A 7509-nucleotide genomic window follows, 5' to 3' on the forward strand; every position below is an offset into this window, starting at 1 on the left:
AAAAAAAAAAAAAAAAAAAAAAAAAGCCTGCTGGGGTGCCAAACTCAAATTCTGAAGCATCCATTTACTTTCAATATGGCCCAAAATAAGCATATTTTTAGCCATTTAGAGCCTGCCAAGTTTGAACGCCCCATGAAACTGCACCCAACATTTGCCAGACACATAAAACCTGGGATTATCAAGACCCCCAAGCGGCTCCTGCCCTTGAGAGTTCTATGATCCAGAGACTCCCCACTGTGCAACATCACTTAAACATGTAAGCCCCTCTATGATTCTTTCCTCCCCACTCCCCATCCCCCTTGCCCTCTTTGCCCTCTGGATGGTGGTCCCTCACCCTGGTCTAGAAAACGTCCCATACTGAGAGGGATTTCCTTTGCCTACAATTCTGTCAAAGTCCTTGTTTATTCCTGTCACCTTGTTGACAATCTTTTTCCTTGATCAGGCTGAAATTCCTAAACTTATCACAAGAAGATGGCTGGATTTTTTCCCCCTAAATTACAAAAGGACTAAGGAAAGCACCGATCTAGATCATGGGGAAGGGGGTGCAGAGCGGGGAGCATTTGCAAAATGTTAAAGTACCGGCTTGACATTTCAAAACACAGAGCTCATGGAAATGCCCAGAAAACTAAAAAACATCTGTGGCTTCAAATAATAACTTTTGGTTTAAAGAAAAGTGTTGATAAATCTTTTAAACTGCTGAATTAAAAAAGAATATTCCTGTGTACGAAAAGCAGTTATAATAAAGTATTTGTTCATATGCTCATTTTTCAATGAACAAACTACTTCCTAGCATTTCTAAAAGTGTTGAGATGTAACTTCTTGCAATTTTATATGACTACTACTTATATATGGCCTACCCTACTAAACTGGAAACTTCTTGATGGCAAGAACCTTATCTTATACCACTCTGTAGCCCCTATAACAAATTCAGTGACTTATGTAGGGATGAAGACTCTCTAATGACTTAAAATAATGGTTATAAAGAAAAAACTCTTCCCCCCTTACCCCCCTTCAAAAATCGGTCCTAATCTGTAATACTATATTTCATGAGGCTTCAAGACCTCATTTTTCATTTCAAAAGGCTGCTCTGACTGGAAAACTGCATCTTTATCGTCTCTCCAATAAGAATCCGCAATTGGAGACTTTAGTGAAAAATAGTAGAATCTGTTACTGAATGAGGTTTCTGAATGTGGTCTACAACACACAGCCTCAAAAAAAAGTCTTCACAACTAACTGATGAGTATTTTACGTTATTTTACAATTTAAAATCTGGAGTCTTGGACATGTAATAAAACACATACACTGTTACACTACCTAACCCATAAGGCATGAACTTGTGTAAACTAGTACTTTAGCAAAAAATATTAGAGAATTGTGCCAGACAGGCATCACTGAACCAGGGAGCGAATCGAGATGGAGAAAGCCTTCTGAACCGGGGAATAACAGCAGTCACTGTGCCACGAACTCTTCAGCCTAGCACTGCAAAACCCTAGAAGGGCAAGCCCCAAGCACCAGTAGGAGTAGTCTGGAAATAAGTGCACAGAGGCCACCACAGGGCTCCCCCCCGCAAAAAGGCCTTGTTACCTACCTGCCGAGCAAACTGCTCACCTCAGAGCTTCAGAAAACTAGCTGTGGCAAAAGAGGCCTGTTTCTCAACAACAGAAGCAACAACAATAATAATATTAATGACTGCAAACGTTTAGTAACTACTGTGTGCCAGCACTAACAACTTTACACATTACCATTTAATCTTCACAAAAGCCGAAAGATATTGATACTTTATTGCCGCCCTTTAACCGATAAGAAAACTAAGATACAGAGAGATTAAATGAATTGTCTTGCGTCACTCAACTAATAAGCAGTGGCGGCGAGATTTAAACTCTAACCGAAATAGTATGACTCAATGCTCGCTGCGTACCCGGTGTTCCCATCGCTCCGCAACCCAGTTCCTGACAGTAATCTCCACGGGGGTACGAGCACTGTCGGAACATGTCCACATTGCCAAAGCCGTTTCCCCACCTTAGGCCCCATATATATGCAATCACCCACCTCCTTCCCTACACTTTCCCCTGGGCCACCTCCTCACCTGCAAACGTCGCTAGTTAGCCGGACCCGCGAGAAGCACTGCGAGGTTAGCGTTTTCAAATTCAAACAATGGCGGCCAGGGCACCGCACTGAACGCTGGGAGTGGGTGGGGCGTCCGGACCTCCGCCAGGGAGCGCTGCCGGCTCGCGCTGCGGACTTTCTAGTGGCTCCCGGAAGAAGCTCTCCAATGTGAGGGCGGGTCTTGAAACGCGGGCAGCCAATGAGCGGAAGCAGGCGTGGACAGCCCGGGTGCCGACGGTCTCGTTTGCCTACCAGCCCGGCTAGTCGGGTACTAATAGTGCGCTTCCTCACGGCTGTTGTGAGTCCCACGCTGTTGACTGTGACACCGATCTCCGATTCTGTCCTCGAGGCAATAAAGATGTGGCGAAGGCCCGACGTGAGGCCGCTGCCACTGCACTTAGTCCTGCGACTCCCCAAGGACTGGCCGAGGAATGGCGGGCCAGCCACTTCCCAGTACTGTCCCTACGGGGTTTGAAAAGACTCGGCATCCCGGGATCCGGAGGGTCACTTCCCTCGCTGCATCCCCATTGTGCAACTGCCAGTCTCAAAATTGATGTAGGTAAGCTTATGAATGTTAAAACTAATGAATGCAAGATGCTAAAACAAAGCATTAACGGAAAGGTTGTCGGGGAAGAGGATGTTAGTATCTCAAAGAATTACCCTACAGATCATTTATTATAAAGGGAAAGTAGAATTTTACGCTGAAGAGATTAGACATACCTTAACTAAGTGAAGATACTTAGCATCGCTAATAGCACCTGATACTGTTTGTATTGTACTAGAAATGTTTGACATGAATCTAATCATGAGGAAACAATCAGAAAAAAACAATGTAGAACATTCTACAAGACAACAGGCCTAGGCTCTTCTTCAGAAGTGTCAGTGTCGGCCGGGCGCGGTGGCTCAAGCCTGTAATCCCAGCACTTTGGGAGGCCGAGACGGGCGGATCACGAGGTCAGGAGATCGAGACCATCCTGGCTAACACTGTGAAACCCCGTCTCTACTAAAAAATACAAAAAACTAGCCGGGCGAGGTGGCGGGCGCCTGTAGTCCCAGCTACTCGGGAGGCTGAGGCAGGAGAATGGCGTAAACCCGGGAGGCGGAGCTTGCAGTGAGCTGAGATCCCGCCACTGCACTCCAGCCCGGGCGACAGAGCGAGACTCCGTCTCAAAAAAAAAAAAAAAAAAAAAAAAGTGTCAGTGTCGTGACAGAAAAAAGAAAAAAACGAAGTGGACCGTTGCTTTAGTCGAGAGTCAAAAGAAACCAAATGAAATCTGTGAATCTTGGTTGGTTCATAGATTTAAAAAAACAACAAAACTGCGAAATATATTTGTGGACAATTGGGGAAATTTAAATATGACCTACATATTAGATGAATCAGTTTTAAATTGGTTGCATGTGAGAATGAATTTGTGGTTAAGTGGAAGAATGCCTTTGTTTTTGGAAGGCGCTGGCGCTTGCTAAAGTAATTAGCAAAGTGTCACAGGTTTGCAGCTTACCTTCAAAAGATATGGCAAAAAAATAAAATAGAGAAAGCAAATGTGGCAAAATATTAGTAATTGGTGAATCTAGGTGAAGGGTATAATGGTGTACATCGTACTAGTCTTGCAACTTTGTAAAATAACTGAGATTTTCTAAAATAAAAAGAGGAGAGGGAAAAAGGAATAAAATTCTGATCTTTACCCCGGCCTCCCAGGTCCTGCACAATCAGGTGTCGGCCAACCTCACTGCCCACTAACTGTACAGTAAGTTGATCTGCTCTGGATACCTCAAACACAACTTTCCAGCATGTATGAACCTTTGCATGGGTTATTCCCTCTACCTGAATTCTCTCTTCCGCATTCAACACATGGCACTTCCCTTTATCCTTTAGATTACATCTAAAATAGTACGTCCTTAAAGAAGACTTTGCTGCCTACTGTATCTCAAGTGAGCACTGTTTTTTTATTTGCAGGTTCAATTTCATTTTTATACTTTTTACAACTAGCAATTGTTGTTTTCCCCTGCCCCATAAAATGTAAGTTCTGTGAGTAGAAGAACTGTGTTTTGTTTGGTCACTAATGTATCCTCAATGACTCTGTAACACAAGACAAGCAAATCAATATTTGTTGAACAATGAATGAAGGCTTATGTGGCTGGGTAGAGACCATGGGGAGGAGTCAGGGGAGTGAATCTGGAGGCATGGGCCGAGGCCAGACCCTGTAAGTCTTAGCCAAGTTACTGACTTGAGTATTATGAAATGCTTACTGGATAACCGGTTTTAAGCATGGGCATGGTACAATCCAATGTGCGTCTATCTTTTGAAAAGGTTAATCTCCTGGAGAAACTAGAGGCAGCCGAGGAGGATGCTGTTGCAAGAGATTCCAGGAAAAGATAATGATAATGTGGACTTGGAAGATGGCAGAGGAGTTGCAGAAAAGTGACCAGATTTTAGAGGTATTTTTTCCTACGTTTTTCATTTCGGCACCAGCTGCTGGGTTTTTCCCTTAGGGAGATGCAGAGCCAGCTTGACTGGGAAGTGCTTGAGATTTAGTACCCTTTCCAAAGAATTCCATCTGTGCCCTTGAAATGAACATTAACCTAAAATGAAAAATTTGGTAAGTTAAGTTACATCAAAGTGATTTTCTGCCCTGGCCACAGTCTCTACTGTTAGTAATAGCTAACTTCCTTTATGCCTGGTAGTATTCTTAGCACTTTATAGCCATTTAATCCTAAGAGTAACTCTGTGAGGCAATTTGTTGTTAACTCCTATTAATAGAAGAGGAAACTGAGGCGTGGAGCTAGTAAGGAAAGAGTAAAGCTATCTACTAAATAGAAGTGTTGAAGATTAAATCAGGTAATAGTGTAGAGTATTTATAAAAGTATCTGGCACATGTTAAATAATAACTTGTTTCAATTTATATAACAAACAGTGAGACTGGAATTTGAATCTGGGTGATCTGGCTTTAGAGTCCATGCATTCTTTCTCCTCCCAAAGTTTGGATCCAGCACCCCTGGAATTCTCTTAAGAAAATACTAAGTGCTTAACTCCTACTGCAAAGCCATTTCTAGAAGCAAGACTGAAGCAACTCACTTTTCAATCCCAAAATAATACTTTTGAGGGTGTATTAATTACAAAGGTTTAAATAACAAGTTCAACAAAAATTTATCAGTCACCCACTAAGTGGCAGATTTCTCTACCAGGCCTTCTTCTAAAGCAGCCCTTCTCAACCTGGGATTTCAAGAGACAATCCCTAAGCCTTTAGGCACCCATTATATATAATGTATTAACTTCTTTCGTATACATCTAGAATGGCACTGGTTCTACACCATCCTGAAAATAATTTTTTTATCTCCTATTTTTCATATGGGGAAATCCATATGCAAAGTATTTCAAAACATGACAAATGCTGTAATAGAAATGAACAAGGAGTAATGGGAGCAGAGTGAGCATAGCTTAAAAGTAATGCTGTGAAGTCAGACTTGAGATTGAGTACAAGCCCAACCACTTATAGGGCTCATAAAATTGTTGTGAGGATTAAAATAGCATATGTAAGTTATTTAATATAATCCTGGCACATAGTAGGTTTCATAATGGTAGTAATATTTATTAAATCTGTTTATTAAGTCATTAGAATGCAAACTCATTACTATCTTGGTCCTCTATAGCCCCAACATCTAAAACCGTACCTTGCACAAAACAAGTACTCAATAAATACTTTTTGATGTAATAAGGGACATCTACTAGGGAAGATTTCTTAATGTAGCATGTAGGCTGAAGAAAGTGATTGGGATTTGCCAGTGAATTGTAGGAGGAGGCCATTCCAGGCCATGGAAAGCTATGAGACAATGATAAAAAGAACAAGAGTTCACAAAGGATTCCAAAAACTAAATACCTACTTCAGCATGACTGTGAACATTAGCTGAAGTGGGTAATGGCAGGAGATAAGAAAAGTGGGCAGAGGCTAGATCATAAAGGGCCCTGTATGACATGCTAAAGAAGAGCTAGAATTATATTCTCTAAGGCCTAGGTTTTGCTCAGCAGAGGTATGGAAGGAAAAGTGTAGGAAGAGAAGAAACAAGAAGGATTGAGTCTTAGTCTATAATACCAGAATCTTAAAAAGTGCAAATCAAGAAATGAGACAACAGGATGTAGAAGTTTAAGCATATCATTTCAGTGTGCAAAGGTAACTGGTACAGGAAAAAATATATGTAACTATCTAGAGCTAAGTGCTTGTCTGTAGGAAGTACACAGGTATCTATAATTGATACATGAAGAAATAACATTAGGAGGAGCGTATCATTTAAAGATATAGTATTTGGTATAGTAATTGCCAGAAATACTAAAAACAAATTATAAGAATAGTTGCCCCTGGAAAGCAGGCCTGGAGATGTGAAAGGGTGAGATTTTTTTATTATAAGATCTTTTTGAATTTGTAATAAACGTTTTTTAAAATTTAATGTGTCCTAGCTGGACTTGGTGGCTCATGCCTGTAATCCCAATGTTTTGGGAGGCTGAGGTAGTAAGATTGCTTGAGCCCAGGAGTTCAAGACCAGCCTGGAAAACATGGCGAAGCCGTGTCTCTACCAAAAGTACAAAAATTAGCCAGGTGTAGTGGTGTCCTCCTGTAGTCCCAGCTACTTGGGAAGCGGAGGTGGGAGGATGGTTTGAGCCTGGGAGGCAAAGGTTGCAGTGAGCCAACATCATGCCATTGCACTCCACCCTGAGCAACATAGCCAGAGCCTGTCCCCCCCCCCCAAAAAAAAAACAAGAAAATTTAATGTGTGAGGAAAAAAAGAAGCATTTCTTTGTTAATCATTTACTATGTGTTAGGCTATGAGATCCCATTACCTCCTTAGTGAAGGAATCTGTAAGCTGTGGTGGTGATTTTTCTTCAGAGTCAACTTGACTAGCTTTAGTCTCAGGAAAAACGCAGTTAAAAAGAAAAAAGGTTAACTGTAAAACAGCCTCAAACAGGTCCTGTAGGAGTTATTCTAGAAGAAGGCATTGTTATAGAAGATAGTTTGAAGTGTGTTATTGCCCCTGAAAACCTTCCAGTAGAACAAAATGTGAATATGGAAGACAGTGATATTGATGATCCTAACCCTCTGTAGGGATAGGCCAATGTATGTACATCTTAGTTTTTAACAAAAAAGTTTTAAAAGTAAAAAAATTTTAAAAATTTAAAATTAAAAAAAGTTGATAAAATAAGAATATAAGGGAAGAAAATATTTTATCCAGCCGTACAGTGTGTTTGTGTTTTAAACTAAGTGTGATTACAGAGTCAGAAAGTTAAAAGAAATGTAAACATTTATAGGAGTAAAATTACATATTATATATAACATTATATATTATATTTAACATATATGTTGTATGTTATATGTTATGTATAATTATATTATGTAATATAAATTATATAATAC

General features: G+C 40.7%; 2 protein-coding genes across 12 annotated transcripts in view; one reads left to right on the top strand and one right to left on the bottom strand.

The window, feature by feature from the left end:
* KIF20B (kinesin family member 20B) overlaps positions 1-2254 on the bottom strand; it is a 76518-nt gene extending 74264 nt beyond the window's left edge. The window contains 1 exon segment of the mRNA XM_017896334.1: positions 2087-2254. The gene's annotated coding sequence lies outside the window, so the exon portion shown is untranslated.
* The window catches only part of PANK1 (pantothenate kinase 1), a 157514-nt gene that overhangs the window by 31095 nt on the left and 118910 nt on the right, over positions 1-7509 (top strand). Inside the window, exons 1-4 of one of the 11 annotated variants that reach the window (XM_017896339.1) lie at positions 2345-2665; positions 3803-3851; positions 3980-4035; positions 4415-4542. The gene's annotated coding sequence lies outside the window, so the exon portion shown is untranslated. Of the gene's footprint in view, positions 1-2343; positions 2666-3299; positions 3393-3802; positions 3852-3979; positions 4036-4085; positions 4124-4243; positions 4308-4414; positions 4543-6117; positions 6273-7509 lie in introns of those variants that run through there. The other 10 variants (XM_017896338.1, XM_017896341.1, XM_017896337.1 and 7 more) reach the window with 10 other exon arrangements.

This window comes from Rhinopithecus bieti, unplaced genomic scaffold (assembly GCF_001698545.2).
Source record: "Rhinopithecus bieti isolate Rb0 unplaced genomic scaffold, ASM169854v2 scaffold_26871, whole genome shotgun sequence".
Taxonomy (NCBI): domain Eukaryota; kingdom Metazoa; phylum Chordata; class Mammalia; order Primates; family Cercopithecidae; genus Rhinopithecus; species Rhinopithecus bieti.